Source organism: Schistocerca piceifrons, chromosome 6 (assembly GCF_021461385.2).
Source record: "Schistocerca piceifrons isolate TAMUIC-IGC-003096 chromosome 6, iqSchPice1.1, whole genome shotgun sequence".
NCBI classification, from domain to species: domain Eukaryota; kingdom Metazoa; phylum Arthropoda; class Insecta; order Orthoptera; family Acrididae; genus Schistocerca; species Schistocerca piceifrons.
The window spans coordinates 583,139,913-583,156,833 of NC_060143.1; positions in this window are offsets into that span (position 1 = coordinate 583,139,913).

Sequence of the window (16,921 nt, forward strand, 5' to 3'; positions counted from 1 at the left end):
GATTCGAAAGCCCATATCGATGATGTTTCATTGAACCGTTCGCACTCTGACACTTGTTGATGGCTCAGCATTGAAATCTTGAGTAATTTGCGGAGAGGTTGCTCTTCTGTCACGTTGGACGATTCTCTTCAGTCGTTGTTGTTCTCGTTCTTGCAGGATGTTTTCCCGGCCACATACATGTCTGGGATTTGATGTTTTACCGGAATCCTGATATTCTCGGTGCAGTCATGAAATGATCGTACGAGAAAATCCCCACTTCATCGCTACTTCGGAAATGCGGTGTCCCATCACTCGTTTACCGACTACAACACCACATTCAAACTAAGTTAAATCTTGATAACCTCCCGTTGTAGCAGCAGCAACCGATCTAACTACAGCGCCAGACAGTTATTGTCTAATACAGGCGTTGCGGACTCCAGTGGTGTATTCTGCCTGTTTACATATCTCTGTATTTCAATACACGTGCCTATATCAGTTTCGTTGGCGCTTCATTGTATTACTGAGAATCGCTCAAGCTCCATAGGTGCTTTCAAAGCATGAGAGACCGCAGCTGACACTCAGATTTACAAGAAGAGCAATGAGAGACATTCACTCTATCACAGACCAATAATATTATCCTCAACTTGTTACAACACCCTAAGGTAAAACTAAGGTTGAATGCAAGGATATAAATGTGGAAAGGGATGCTAGGCCATGAAACTGAAGAAGACGGAAGATGAAGAGCAATATACATAGGGAGACGTGGCTCTAGTATAATTGGTGTAAATTAATCAAACAATACGGTATTAATATGTTCGGAGGAATCATACATTGTCTTATAATATAGCAAGACAGTGTCAAAGGAGTATGAATTTAAAGTATGCTACTAATTACTTTTATTGTAAAAAACAATATATCAAGACATTGACAAAGATAGAGTAAATAACTCTACATGATGTATTGTTAATCAGGCGTAATATTTCATCCTGGCGGAATATACAGCGTAGCAATATCAAAATATACTTATATTTTCGTTAGTAATCTTCCTTTTTTAAATCTACCGGCGTAGTTGCTGTAAGATTGCAGGTAGTAACCGAAAACTATCGAAGACGTCACATATCATACGGCTAAAAAAGGATGCGTCATGTTTTTTGTATCATCATAGTCTTGCTTGGTGTCACTCTTTTGTATGGCCGAATCATTTTATATCATCACGCGCCCTATCCCACTGTATATGCAATTGTCTGCTTCTTTTTTTCTAACCTGCCCATATCTTCACAATTCTAACATACATTAAAAACACTGTATTTCACGTTAGTTACTGTCTGCAGTGAAGGCTTAGTTACTTAATATGTAATCCATTTAAGAATGCTGAGAAAGACGTCTTAACTTTTCTGTCCTTTAGACAAATGCTATTCTACTATTCTAGATGAATCAGTGATGATAAACTCAATCCTCCCACAGGTTGATTTTACTTGGGACTTTGGAGAGGAAGAGGAGGCTGGAGAGATTCCACGTTTTGAGGACGACACTTCCGAACTGAGTGCTCAACCTGAAATTTTACCGCAGAAACCAGAGACAGAGTTGCTCGATGCTCCGCAGGAGGGCCGTACTGAGGTAAGTCAGTAGCATTACTACCATGAATAGTTAGTAGGAAGAAAGGGCCTGACAGGTTGACAGCGGAAAAACGCCAGTTAGACCTCTGACTACATGCATTGCAGAATCACCCACTCTGCGAAATTTATTTATTTATTTCGAATCTCTCACGCTCCAGACATGCCTTCATGACAGCAAAATGCACTCGAGAGTCACGTTTACATTTTATTACAATCCAGAAATACTAACGTCCATTGGTTAGAAGACGTTAAAGTAAACTTCAGATACAACTTAATTCTGCTGAGATGCAGTAAGCTTCAGAAGTAAAATTGCCATGACTTCGGAATGCCACTAGCGTGACATGTCGGTCTAAAAGGAGTTGAGAAGCACCGATTATAGACGACAGCCTTGGAGAGTCGCAGCTGGTCGAGCTCTACTGCTGGCCAGACTCTCATCTGTCCATCGGTGTCGTAAGTTCGAGGCAAACGTGTAAGATTAGAAGCTGACTTTCAGTTTGCGACGAAGGCGTTACACACGCATTGCGATTTCGAGTTGTGGGCCGCGGGAGAGTGACACCGGTTGCCTCATTATTAACGCAACTACGACGAGGATAGTGTTTAGCGATTTATGTTAACGTGGAGTAGTCAAATCCGGGAAAAAGTGAAATTATCATAGCACATACTGATTTCAAGACTTTGTCTTAACCAACTCACCACGTTGCAATCTTAAAGAAAGATACAATTCTTTACTGAAACATACGACCGCATCAAAGCTGGACTGTTCTGATGCTTGCGACTAAGCTTAAGTTGGCCTGTGGCTCCCAGTGGAGTGCGTCCTCAGCCATTTTGTGGAAGGAACACACGAGGCCGGCTACATGCCTCACTGTTCTGTAAATGAAGACCGCCGTTGCACAACATGTGTCATCAACACACACTAAACAGAGGTATCATTGCGAAGACGTATCAGTAGTAAAGGGAAAAGCTGCGATGCAGTTCTGTAATTGTGTGACATTAGGCAAACCTGTTGGTTGAACTGATGTCTCGAATCCGACATCCACATGTCAGGGGATTTGAAACCAAGAGCTGGAAATAAATGACTATGAACGCCATAAATTAACATGTTGTGTGGCAGTAGAGGATAAATACAGAAGACAGAAGGAATCACAAAATCTCAATGATTGTAGCCGACTAGATGGTGAACGTGCCACCTAAGACAGATGATAGAAACGGAATGACTATTACACAAAATCAGTATGCGTGGTAACGGGTACGATGGTTGAATCCCTTGTAAAAGTTCAACAGGATAAATGTGACGACATAAAGATTCCGAATGAACTTACGGAATATTCTATACCATCCAAAAAGGCGCTCTACTGGGACTCTTTTAGCTACCTTCTAACATAGCTCACACCTAATTGCTCCAGCTAAACTTTCGTGGCGTCTGTTTTGCCTTATTGTGATACTGCCAACGGTTGTTCTAATGCTGACGCTCACGTCATCTTATAATTAAGTTCTTGATGAAAACTATCAGGATAAGTAGACTGTAAGAGTATAAAAATTGTCAGAGCATACGAGCAGTTGGCAGAGACCACATGGAATCAATGGCACAAGCCGTAAGGAAAGGGCGATGAAGGGTTGCCCAGGCATTTTCGGTACAGCTTCTGACAGACTTAGGACGAGAACGGAAACAGATGCCATCCCATCTGTAGGCCCACCCCGCTATCAATCATTGTAAATACCGAAGTTATACATAATTACTATAATATTACGACGTCTTTATTGGACAGCAATTCATAAAAAGAAATGAGGCAAGAATTTTGATTGGAACTAGCAATAGTAGGCTGCTTTCGAGGCTAAATTATTTAAAATAAGGCTGTAACAATGTTTTGGATCACCTTCTGTCGCAGGCTGAGCAACATCTTAGAGGCAAACTCTACCTCTACATTTACATCTACATATAACTCCGCTAGCCACCAAGCGGTGTGTGGCGGAGGGCACTATTCGCGCCAAAGCCATATTTAACCACCCCCTGTGTTCCACTCGTGGATCGCGCGAGAGAAAAACAACTGTTTCAACAGATTAGTACGAGCTTTAATTTCCCTTATCTTTGAATGATGATCATTGCGAGATTTGTAAGCTGGTGGTAATAATATATGCTCTACATCCTCGACGAAGATAGGGTTTTTGGAATTTAGTGAAGAGCCCCTTCCCTTTAGCTCGTCGTCTATCTGCAAGTGTGTCCCACTTCAAACGTCATAACCATGTAATCCGAAGACAATGAATGTGCGAAATACGACTTACATAGTAGTATTTACCAAAAGACTGCGCTTCTTAGTCACAAAAGAGGATTACCTCTGACCACCTTTTACTTCAGGTACTTAATCAGAGCCGGCCGATGTGGCCGTGCGGTTCTAGGCGCTGCAGTCTGGAACCGCGAGACCGCTACGGTCGCAGGTTCGAATCCTGCCTCGGGCATGGATGTATGTGATGTCCTTAGGTTAGTTAGGTTTAACTAGTTCTAAGTTCTAGGGGACTAATGACCTCAGAAGTTGAGTCCCATAGTGCTCAGAGCCACTTAATCAGAGTAAATGAATAATTTAGTAGGAAATGGAAATTTGTGCAAACTGTGTTACGGGTTTCGCTGGTCCTGTTATAAAACATAGTCGAGTTGCATCCAATGGAAAAGAACACATGCTCTTTCACCCGTCATCCTTTCCCATATCTAGACAAAGTTTTCTAATGACCTCGTCAACGATGCTACGTTACGTCTCAATCAGCATACTCTCGTCATTGCGGCTGCCACTGCACGTACTTTCTACATGTTATGTTGCCTCGCCACAGCTGTGCTGTTAGGGATACGTCAGATAATATCTTTTTGGAATTTACTACTGTGTCGTTGATGGTGTTGCACTGGTTATCTGAAATCCTAAGGAAGTCGAATACATTATTGAATGACACGATCTGGGACAGATTCTGTACGGCTAAAAACGCTCCTCGCACTTATTAGCTGGGATGATTTGACCGAAGAGAGTGACGTACTCCCGGGTTCGATACCCGGCGGGTCAGGGATTTTCTCTGCCTCGTGGTGGCTGGGTGTTGTGTGCTGTCCTTAGGTTAGTTAGGTTTAAGTAGTTCTAAGTTCTAGGGGACTGATGACCATAGATGTTAAGTCCCATAGTGCTCAGAGCCATTTGAACCATTCTTTAGAGTGACGTACACAAATGCGCGCCAAATAGTTCCACGTGATAACACAGTAACAATTCTAGATATAAAAGTGTTACCACTGCATGAATACAAATGTGTGATACGTAACGTCACAGAAATCATTGATGAGAAATATATTACTCAACAAGAAGAATACTAGTAATTCATTAGGAAGTAATTCTATTTATTGGAGGTTAAAAATATGAAATCATACGTATAACAGACATCAGTTAAGTAGAACAACAACATCTGTTGGGGGGAAGCGGATGTAACTTTATTGGAGTGAATTAAAACATAAAGCTTTAACAACTTCAGAGCAATTATACAAGTGCTGGTATATGACACATGAATGTGAAAGGCGTATGAACGTTTTATACTTGACAAAACACTTTTATTGTAAATGAAATTAATTATCTGGACAACTGACAAATATACTGCATTTAATTCCAAACGATATCACGATAATTGGATGTATTACTTAACTTTACTACATGATTCAGAGTAGTAATAAAAGACATATATATCGACATTTTCTTTAGCAAGCTCCCTTGTTTAGAGTTGAGTGTATGTTTTGCTACGTAGTTGCTGTACGTCTTTATGTGTCCTATTGTAAGAAGTAAACAAAAACTATCACAAACATTACATGCCATCTAGACCACAGAGAATGTCTGAAGTTTGTAGATCATCATTCTTTTAGAAAGATTCATTCTTCTGCGTGATCATTTTGTATCATGGTGTGCACGAAGCACTGCATGGGCAATAACCTGCTTCTTATGATCGAACCTGAACATCTCTTAACAATTCTTACTTTCAAGCGCCCGATTAACTACTCCATATTCACGTTAGCCTTCCTGATCAGTCTTCCTCATAAAAATGTTCCCCCTCCATTAAATTCCTGTACCACATAGATCTCTACCTCTATCTTACTTTTTAACAGACATCTGTAGCACTGTTTCTTCATCTTTATTACAACCTACACATAGAGATCTCGTATAACCCATTTCAGAAAGTTAAGTCAGTATCTAATCTGCTCTGTAGGTTAGAAGCTTGCCTTTACAGCTGAGTCAGTGATGATGAAGTCAAACCATCCACAGGTCCGCGTCATTGGGCGTTTCGACGTGACCAATCTGCTAGAAGATATTCCACCGCTCGAGAACGACGCCTGTAAACTGACTGTGAACGCCGAGACTATTTGCAAGAAAGCAGAGGTGGAATTCGTTGATCTGCCGAAGGAGGATCCCTCTGAGGTAAGTTAGTGTTATTAGTACAATGAAGAGCTAGCAGGAATAAATGGCCACTCAGTTTGGAGCAACGAAAAGACAAATATATCTCAGACTGTCTGCATTGCAGAAACAGGCAACCTGTCGGACGATAATTTTCGCGAACCTCTCACAATCCGGTTACCTGTCACGACTATAAAATGTAGTCGACTGTCTCGTTTACATGAAGGACTAAACTAGAGGTTCACTACATTACAATCCTATATTACACGCTAAGATAAAAGAACGACGCACCACAAACGAATTATCAGAATGGGAAGGATATCGGTAGACGTGATGTTCAGGTGTACAGGTACAGACAAACAAATGATTATGCGTTCAAAACAATTGGATGATCTTAACAAACTGAGCAAGTCAGAAAAGCGATGGTACACCTGTGGACCTTCTCCAAGCAGTTGGTGGCCTTGGCATTGATATATGATTGTCTGATGTCCTCCTGAGATGGTGCCACATTCTGTCCAACTGGCACGTTAGATGGTCAAAATCCTCAGTTGGTTGCAGGTTCCCTTCCACAATGCCGCAGACGTTTTCAATTGGAAAGAGATCCGGCGACTTTGCTGGTGAGGTTAAGGTTCGGCAAGAACGAAGACAATCAGCAGAAAATCTCGCCCTGTGCGGAAAAGCAATATCTTGCTGAAATTTAATCCGAGGATGGTTTGTCATCAAGGGCAATAAAACGGGGTGCAGAATATCTTCGACGCACCGCAGTGCTGTAAGATTGCCACGGATGACAACCAACCGAGTCCTTCTATGAAAGGAAAAGGCGCACTAAGCATTATTTCTGGTTGTCGGTCCATACGTAGGGCGACATTCAAATTGGTATCTCACCCATGTCTGGGGCGTATATATGCGTTTTCAGCTATGTATCTCTTTGACACGAGTAGAATTGTCTTCAGCGAAGAAGCTCTCTTCGAGTTGAGCACCAGTGACCAAAGAAGACGTGTCTCAGGAAGCCCCTGGCTGCCGCCCTCCGTACAGTCTGACAGCCAGGAGTGACGGTCTGGGGCGCCATTCTTTTTCACAACTGGAACCACTTTGATTCCATTCGCGGCTCCTTTACAGCACAGCTGCACGTCGACGATATTCCACGCAACGCTTTGTTGCTATACAGGGCTTATATTTCAGCAAGACGAGAGTTCATACTGCCTCCCTTCTTGCTTGGCAGATTCTACCATGACCGTCAAGTTCGTCGGATCTCTCCCCAATTCAGAACGTTCGTAGTGTTATGCGTGTTGTCCTCCGTCCAGTTCGAGATTTTGATGCAGTAAACACTCCTATTGGCAGAATATGCCACGATGCCGGGAGCACATCCAGTAACTGCAATAATCTGTGCCACGTCAAAAAACTGCTGTTATAAAGCCCAGAGGAGGAACAGCGCATTGTTGCCTCCTCAATTTGTGAAGCCCTTTCTCTTACATAAATAATTCAGTTTAACTGAAACTGTAGTAATTTGTTAGTCTATATATGTACATCACTTGGTTATTTAGAGTGTACTCACGTCCTTCAATTACTAGACACTAAACTGAATCCAAGGTCAAACGCGATGGTATCACTAGAGATTATAAGCTTCCACTGCAAAATTGTCTCGGGTTCGGTATGGTTACGTGGCACGCTGCAACGACTTGAGTCGTGCCAGTTGTAGACCATAGTTCTTGCGAGTCACAAGTGACAGTATGTCACTGCTGGCTGGAGTCACATCCTTCCGTCTACACGGCAGGTTCGAGGTAGTGGTGTAAGATAAGCAGTTACCTTTTATTTCGCGACAAAGACGTTATTTACGTAGCGTGATTTCTGATTGGGAAATGACGAATACTCAAATCGATTGACTCACTTTGAACGCATCTATGACGATCAATGTTTTACGTAATTTATGGAAATGTGAAAAATCTAAATCTGGATAGTCGGTGAACATTTAAAAGGGCGCGTACTGATTTCCAGTACTGTGTCTTAGCCAACTCACAACTTCTCCACGTTGTAGTTTTCTTTGGAATATCGTCTCTATCTGGCTTGTTTCTTCCGGAGATGTTAGACTTCGCCGAAGTCGACTCCTTCAGAGATGAACTGTTATATTAGTTTCAAGTGATCTCAAGTACCTCTTGCTTCAACGAGATTGCTTCCTTAGCTACTTGCTGGAAAGAACAGAGGAAATTACCAACCTGCTGGACAGTAATGTAAACATTGACCGCAGTAGCATCGGTTCGTCTGCTCGATTATGCACCAAACAGAAATATTAAAGCGAAGAGGTATCATTATCAAAGGAAATGATTGCGATGCACTCACATGTCTAAGTGACGTAGGGAAACCTATCAGCTGAACTGGACGCCATAGTAGGGTATGTTAGTGTAATAGGATATGAAACCTGGAGGCAGAATGAGATGTCGCCTGAATACCACAGATGAACATGTTATGAAGTAGATTGTCATCGATAAAGCAGTCAAAAACAATTACACCACTACAGTGACTGATACCCATGAGAATTTGACGTCCCATGTAACGCAGATTTTAGAAACCGACGGAATTATGACATTAACGCAGTAAGCTTGGTAACGAGGACTTTCGTTTCATCCAAAGTTACACCTAAGGACATGTCGGGAACAGATGGAAGATTCATTGAAATATTTATGACGAACAATTATACTGAGCCTTTCTGCTGTGACAGAGTGATAATTCACTGAGTGTTACACCAAAGAATGCGGATAACCTAACACACAAAATAACGGTGAACGTTTTATCATGTGATATGACAATAAGAATTAACAACGACGAGTTTAAAGGAGAATGGTATGATGAAGTGTGTTGAATGTCAGAAGATTAATAAAGCTACTGCATGTGAAGGTACAAGGACACCTCCCATGTTACATAAGTTCAGTCGCCACTGCTACCGGAATATACCATGACAGAATATTTTTCGTGTAAGGATCCGTCTGTTTAGCCTTATCCGCTATTTTGCTGTGAATAGCATCAGTACAGCTATAACCCTTGGTACGCACGGAACAGGCAACTATTAGAATATCAACCCGAGGCACAACCGTTGCTCTTGTTGTCTCCGGTCTGAAGAATGGCATTATGCAACTCGCCACAGTAGACCATCGAGTGAGAGCCTCTTGGTTTCTTCATAACTATGGCAAGCGTCGTTCATGTGAGTCCACTTTACATGTTCAAGTCTTCATCTATCAGCAGAATTTTACAAACATCCCACGTTCCACGATCACACACACTCCCTCAGTCCTTTTTCACCAACTTGATAACCCCCTGAGGCTTCATGATGCATCCTATCAACAGATTCCACCTTTTATTCACTTTGTCAAAAATATTTTTCTCCCCAGCTCGATTGAGTTGCCCCATGTAAGCCACGCCCTAGGTCGACTTCGTCTTCAGCGCTCTACTGGAACACTTCCCTTCAAAACCATTTGCTCTTTTCTGCCCTGAACTGCTTACAGTTCACGTTTCATTCATGTACACGGCTAGACTGCAGACAAATACCTTCAGAAAAGACCATGTGACATTGAATTTTGCTATTGGCGTTCTCAGTTTTACATCTTCTGCACTTCAGCATCCATCTGAAATTTTCCACCCAAGTAGCGGAACTCATTTTATACTTTCAATGTCATTTCCTAATCCATTTCCCTCCGTAGCTCACAATTTCGATTTTATTCTACTGCATTTTACTACCTTACTTTCGCTTTTTTAACATTCAGCTAACAGCATATTTTCAATAGGTTACCCATTTCTTTCAGCCGATAATTCAAGTAAAGTACCGTCTCTGATATAATTGCATTGTCATCGACTAAACAGAGGATTTATTTTTTTTCTTCCAGAACTAAAATATTCATTCCAAGTTTCGGTTTCCTTTCCGTATTGCTTGCTGAATGTCCACACTGAATAGCATGTGGAATAGGCTAAAAGCCTGTCTAATTCGTGACTCGCATTTCATCCTTGTTACCTTCAGAAATACAGCAGGTATGAACGTCCGTTTGCTTTGCTTCAGTATATCTCCCAAGTTGTAGAATTGAGTCAGTAATGGTTCGTCCATCTCTACATCCCTCTTGAACCTAACCTCATCTTTTGCCAATCTAATCATAATTTCGTGTTTCCAACCATTCCATTAACATTCACACTCCTTTGGAATTTTTCCACTTTCGAAGTGGGATCATTACATATTTTTGAAGACTGAGAGTATGTATCCAACCTTGCTCGTGTTACATGTCTGGTGAACTCTTTTTTTTCTTGCTTCTCACAATGATCCCAATAACAGTAAAGAAGTTTTGTCTACTCTAGGTGTCCTTCTTCGACATATGTCTTTCAGTGGCCTGTGAAATTCCTTTCACAGTATAATGTGTTCCTTCATACCCTCGTCTAATTCCTCTTTCCTTTCGATAATAATTGCTTCAAGCTGGTACTCTTTGTTGAACCTGTCCGTACACTGTATCCCAGTTTCAGTAATTCCTTTCTTGCTTCATACTGTCTTGCTATCTGAGCCCTAGGTATTGATTTATGTGGATGAGTTTTCTCCAAAGTTTTCTTAAATTTTCCTGTGTGGGGCGTCTATTAGTCCCCCAGTCAAGTTTAGAGTTTCTTCTCCATTATTTTTAAACCTGTGTATTCACATCTGCTGGCTTAATTTTCTGTATTTAGGTATTTTCTTCTTTCGTGAATAAAATTCATTACTGATGAGTTGCCTTTTCCTCCATTTGATCCTATGCAGCTCTCATTATCACATCTCTCGAAACCAACCGTTCGTCATCTTTCGCAATACAAATCCCTTTCTGAATCAGCGGTTGCATAAACCTCCCTTTGAAACACTCGAAAGTCTTCTGAAGTCTTCTGGTATCTCCAGGTTTCCAAAAGATACATAGCTTCGTTTCACTTTTAAAAAAAACAAATTAAATTGATTTTTGTGCACATTTCTCCAGGCACCTTTCTTTATTATTACTTGCCCATAGCTCATGGTGCTCTGTTATATTTTATATTGTCCTGCTCTCGAATTCCTGCCTTGCATCACAATTATTTGTTTTCTCCTTACATGCAATGAATATGTTTTTCTATTTAAACTTTATTTATTTCCACCTTATAATGATGTACAAGCTAGCAGCCTATCGTACTAACATCATGTGGGTGTAGAACTGATGTTTATCTGGCTACTCATGTTCATCTGGCTACTAAGTTGTTCGGCCGCATTCCTGTTTTCTTGTTCATAAATAAATCATCTCCTGAGAAATTTCCTTTTGCTTTCAGCTGTAGGAAGTACCCACACAACAAACCCCACCTCACTGACCAAATTAGCTCCCTTTAGCAGGAATACGTGTATCAGAGGGAAGTGCCTAATCAGGACGCCAACGTGCACCTTACTTCGTCTCGCTGGCTGGAATGAGGCACGCCTCAGCCAGGTAGCAGGCTTCACCAGTGAGGCAGCTGCATACAGTGGCACTTTACACTATACGCCGGCAGGCAGTGAGTTGTCTTTTCGCTCGCTATTCCAACATTTCACTGCAACAGATTCCCTCATACCCTGACGCCCAGCACAATATCACATATTTCCGTATTTACTTTAAGTTATGTTGGGTGTCCAGAAAACGCAAAATGCACTGAATAAGCAAATGTGCACTAGGGAAGGAGAGGAAATGGGTAATGGGTAATTTCGGAGGACTCGTAACAGCTGAAATCAAACGATGCTTGTAACTGACACATAGTTTTTCATTGAATAAAAGTAAACCACCGAGTTGGGTAATTCCCAGTTACAAGACTGCTCGCAAGCAGTGGAACTATCCGTTTTAGATTAACATCAATAAATTTAGAACAGATAATTCGATAACAGTAACAACACATACATCAGACTGACTTAAAAGCAAGGATTTACATTGAAAGGGCAACTTAATTAATAACCTGCCAGAAATCGTATCAGTGTGTATCTAATTAAAGTCCCGTTGCTAATAGAGAGATCTTCAGCGGTATCCCACAGCACATTGTGCGATAGACGAAGACACTTGTTTGTAAACAATTTACTTCTCTTTTATATTTTTTAACGGTTAGCAGCCGTACGGTATTCTCTGAAGGCTGGACTTCTTAGTATCATTTTAGCGCTTCTCTGACGTTAACAGGACGTTGTGCTCCTGTCCTGGATTTGATTATACTCTGCTGCTACAACTCGAAATCTTCTATCATTGCTCGTGGAACTCGTACATGAGGCCATCTTTGGCAATTGACTGTGCTCGTATATTACAAATGTTGTAAGGCTGGTCTAAGATTTTCTATTTTCTCAAGCAGTTTAATGCTGTTTTGTTCAACCAACTAACCTATCATGACTTCATTAAGTTCATTATGTAGGTCTCTGGCTCTAGACCATCGGAGTTATTTGAAAATGTGTCTTAAGCATCTCTTTCATATGACTTGAATATATTTGTCTGGAGTACTGTGCCCCAAAACGAACTTCTGTATGTCTTGGTCTTAATCGTGAGTGCCTTATAACGTCTTATTTTTTATTTGACTTTCACGTTTTCGCTGTCTAGTAAGGGATGTAGGGCATCAATTAGTCTGATCGTCTTCTCTTTCTTAGCTTGTGTGTGTAAGTTGAATATAAATTTATTGTCTAATAATACACCTAGGTATTTGACGTGGTTGGTCCCCTGTATCTGTCTGTTATTGATTTGTTGTCTGCGCCTCAGGTCTGGTCTTCTTGTGGAGAACAGGACTAAACGTTTCTTATCAGCACTTAGACGCACCATGGTATATTTTGTCCGGTGCTCTGTGACAGTTAGATTGCCTCTAAAGGCGGCCTATGGCTGCATTCACTCTGCCACAACATCGTTTGCTAAATACCCCAGCTTACTAGTTTATAAATTGTGACAGACCGGAGACGACATGTAAAAGTGTATCATTTATTTGCTATCAGCTGTTATGGATATCGTTAAATCTTTTTATTTGTTCTCTTCTTTGCACTACACGCGTAATAACAAGAATGGTATTCCGTATTAACTGTTTGTTCGTCACAGTGTCTGGATATACTATACTACTATTATTTTATTATGTAAGTCCTAGGTGAAGACTGATTTTGTCACAACTATAGCTATGCTGTTTGCCTAGGTGGACGCTGCTGATAATGAAAAAGCTCGTAAAGAGGTGGAGGAGGGGGCAGCCGATTATCTCAGCAGCCATGCTTCGGTTGCTGCTTCCAGAAACTGAAGAAAAGATTTATTTGTTCCAATAGTTCTTGTTTGTTTCGAGTTTTTTGTTGTCTTCGAGTCATTTGTTCAGTTTTGTTCCTTGTTCTTGTGTTCAAGTTTATTTTTGTTGAGTTTTGAATTTTCATTACCAATCTTTTTCTCATTTATATACAAAAAATAAATCTTTTGTTTTCCGTCAACTGTTGTCTAGTTCTGTACGTGTGTTACTGTAAAATGATAGTTCACGAACACACTTTCTAAGAAGTTCATTTTCCTGTATTTAATAGCAATCAATAATATACGCTTTGCATTGTGGAAACTAATCAAAGATAGCTATTTAAAATAAAACAACACAGCCTGCTGTCAACCGAATGCCAAACACGTAAGCCCCTCGTCCACAGCACCAAATACATTGTCACCTCACGGCTGGTCCATTTTATGTAGTCTTATAGACGTGGGTATAGTACACTTCTCATTTCGTAGACAGCCAGATGCCATTCAGAGAAATAATATATATATATATATATATATATATATATATATATATATATATATATATATATATACAGGATACATTACTTGTAATTGATCACCATATGCAGTTGTGTTACCACCAACCACTACGATGGGCGTTCAAGACAGTCTAAGACACTTGAAAACCTCAGTACAGTGCCATAAATATGGTAAACATGTACCTCCGACAGTGGCGCATATTTTAGCTTAGTTTACTATACCACGTTCACTTCACAATGACACACTTCATAAGATACTGAGAAGCTCAATTTAATTTTATAATTTTTAGAGTGGGTTCGATGAGTGTGTGTAATGAGGTGTAACACCATTTCTCCAATGACTATGGGTAAAATCATGGCATGGAAATTTGTCCACACTTGTGAACAACTTATATGGGGGTATATACAAGCTATAAGATATCCGTTGGATAAAACATTGATGGAACTTTTCGAAGAACTCTCATAATCTACTTTCTCCTACGAAGCTTACTTCCATGTAGCAGATGCGTACATATCTGAAGATTGCGCGTTGGTACCGATATAAATCGGCGCCTTCAGTCTGATGTTTGGGAGATCTGTAATATATTTTCTGTGATTCTCCATACGCCTTCCAAGAGTACCGTACCTTTCTACTCGTAGTTTGTTTAGGAATATTGTATACATGCTCTATACGAATTTCTCACTTCCATCTGCCGTTGATACACGGGGTAGCTACTTCAGGAAAGGCAGTTAGAACTAGTTAAACTGTTAATAAATGGCAAGCTCACAGGGAAGAGGTTTGTCTCCCATTATTTTCAGGTATGGATTGCTGTATGGTTCAGTGTGCATAATACGTACGCGTTAATGTAAGAGTACAAATTTTATTCCCTATAGACATGGAAAGTGTTGGCTCTTTAACGTCAGTTTAATTAATTGTACTGCATCTTGCCAAGATCATACCAAAATTGCGATTTTATCCTGTGTATGCAGCCATGAATATCCCCTAGTGCAGAACTGGGTCATAGGTCGGCACAAAATGATTTTAGTTCTGTTAATCCTGGCTCTGCTTGATCTTTGTTATTCGTTGTGTACGCCAGCTGCACTGATCTCACCATATTCATAACTTTGAGTGAGGTCATTTTCGTAAACCTGTTCTGCTATCCTCACCCTACAGATACAGCATCAATTGAATGCGATCAGAACCTTCGGAGGAGAGGTAATGTCGCTTGGCATATATGACATCCGAAAAGGCCAACACCTCTTGAGCCGATATGTTTCGTCCGAACTGTGGTGGAACGTATGAATGGACCATAGCAGAGCGCAAAGTTCACAAAAGTATCACTGTCGCTGAAATAAAAATAGAAAATAAAATTTGGAGGAAGACTGCGGTGAACGTTCTTTGAATTATTGGTTTGTTGATAGACACGTCTCACTTTTGCTGCTCGAAATACACGGAATGCATACAGTGAATGTAAAAAGTATTTCGGTACCAACATATTCCTGATGCGAATCTAATCCAGCAGACAAACTACTAAGCTATCCAAACACAGACTACATAGCTATGTGGTGTAAGAATAATTTTCCTGGTGGAATAGAAGAGATAAATAAATACGCTACATAAGATAAAATTGTAAGGAGCCGTCCGTTTCGTCGGTCCGCAAGTGTTTGAAAGCACAAGAAAAAGTACGGTAGTTAAATGCTTTCTTAAATTATTCGTCGATTCAATTTGAATGCCATTCTCGAGTAACTCAACGAATAACAAGCGCTTCTGACACTTCGCAATGTATAAATAAACGCAGTAAATAAATAAAAGAACAAATATCACAAGAAATCAGTCTCTATCTCACAGTAAATATTAATGCCCTACTTCAGAAAAAAGAACCAATAGCTCCAATTATGTCATGGGACTGACTATTTGTCTTACAGTGAAATGTGCTTCAGCAGCCAACTAAAGAAAAAGTGCCTGCAATTAGCCAATATATTGGAACCGAAATAAAGCCCTCAGTTATGATCATAATAAAACACCCTATGTTCAGACAACCACGCAAATAGAATGACAAATATCACAAGCAAATCATGGTTGCTGTATGCGCGAAATTTTAATAAAACGCAATGCATCAAAAAATCAATAGATCCCAATACTTGGTGATGCGTATGATGTTTGCAGGAACAAACTGAAACAGACATTTGAAACTGTGGCAGTGAATGTGAGTATAGTGAGGTAGCAAGTAGTTATCGTGTCAGACATCCCTTACAGAAATCATCAAATAGATTCTTCTTGAGTAAAAGACATTCAAGAAGCAAGGCAGTGCGTAAAGAAATATTTGCGAGTCAGTTGGGTATGTATGTTTCTTCTGTTTGCTTTATATATCCTCTGTTAAGTACAAATGCCTGCTGATCGCTTCTTTCCTTATTCCATGGTGATACTGTAATGGACATTTTCTCCGCCAAATAACAAAGTGCATTTTCAGTGGTTCATTAAATATGTAACGAAAATGTGATATAAGTTATACCACTAGTTCTTTTGTTATTTTGTATTTAAGTGTAAATTAAATTGAAGTATTTTAGATATTCTAATGTTACAAGCCCTTTGGATTGTATGCAGTTTACAAGTATAGAGATCGCTTTCGCCTAGCAGGAAAATTATCTGTGCAAAATTTTGATAAGGAGGAATCGAAAAATGGTAGAGGTCAGTCGCTGGTGGGGCTCGGTAACCTAATGACGAACAGACAGGACAAGAAATTCAACCAGTGAGAAAGAGTCATAGTTTCGAGGAAAGTGAGGGAGTTTCTTTGTGACGAAAGTCACAAGATTTTATGTAGAGCTTAGAATTATCGTAACGAGTAGAAGAATGCTGTTTGATCATGTAGAGACGAACAGAGTTTTAAGAATAGACACCGATGTTAACGTTATAAACGAAGAAGAGGATATGCAAAACAAGAAGATTTCAAGCAAAAAGATAGAAAGAAAATATATCAAAAAAGGCGATTCAAGACTGTAAAATTTGACAGTGAATAAATGCATGAGAAATGAAAAATCAAGCCATCAGAAGTATGAGAAGAACTAGCAGTCATCACAGAATGCTAGCGTACAGTGAATTTGCTGAGGCTGAGTACACTGAATAGTTATCAGCTTTATTTTGATTGAGGGAAAACTATGAACGTCAATAGTAATGTGGATGGTGTTGTGAAAAGCGACTGTTTAGCGGCCTA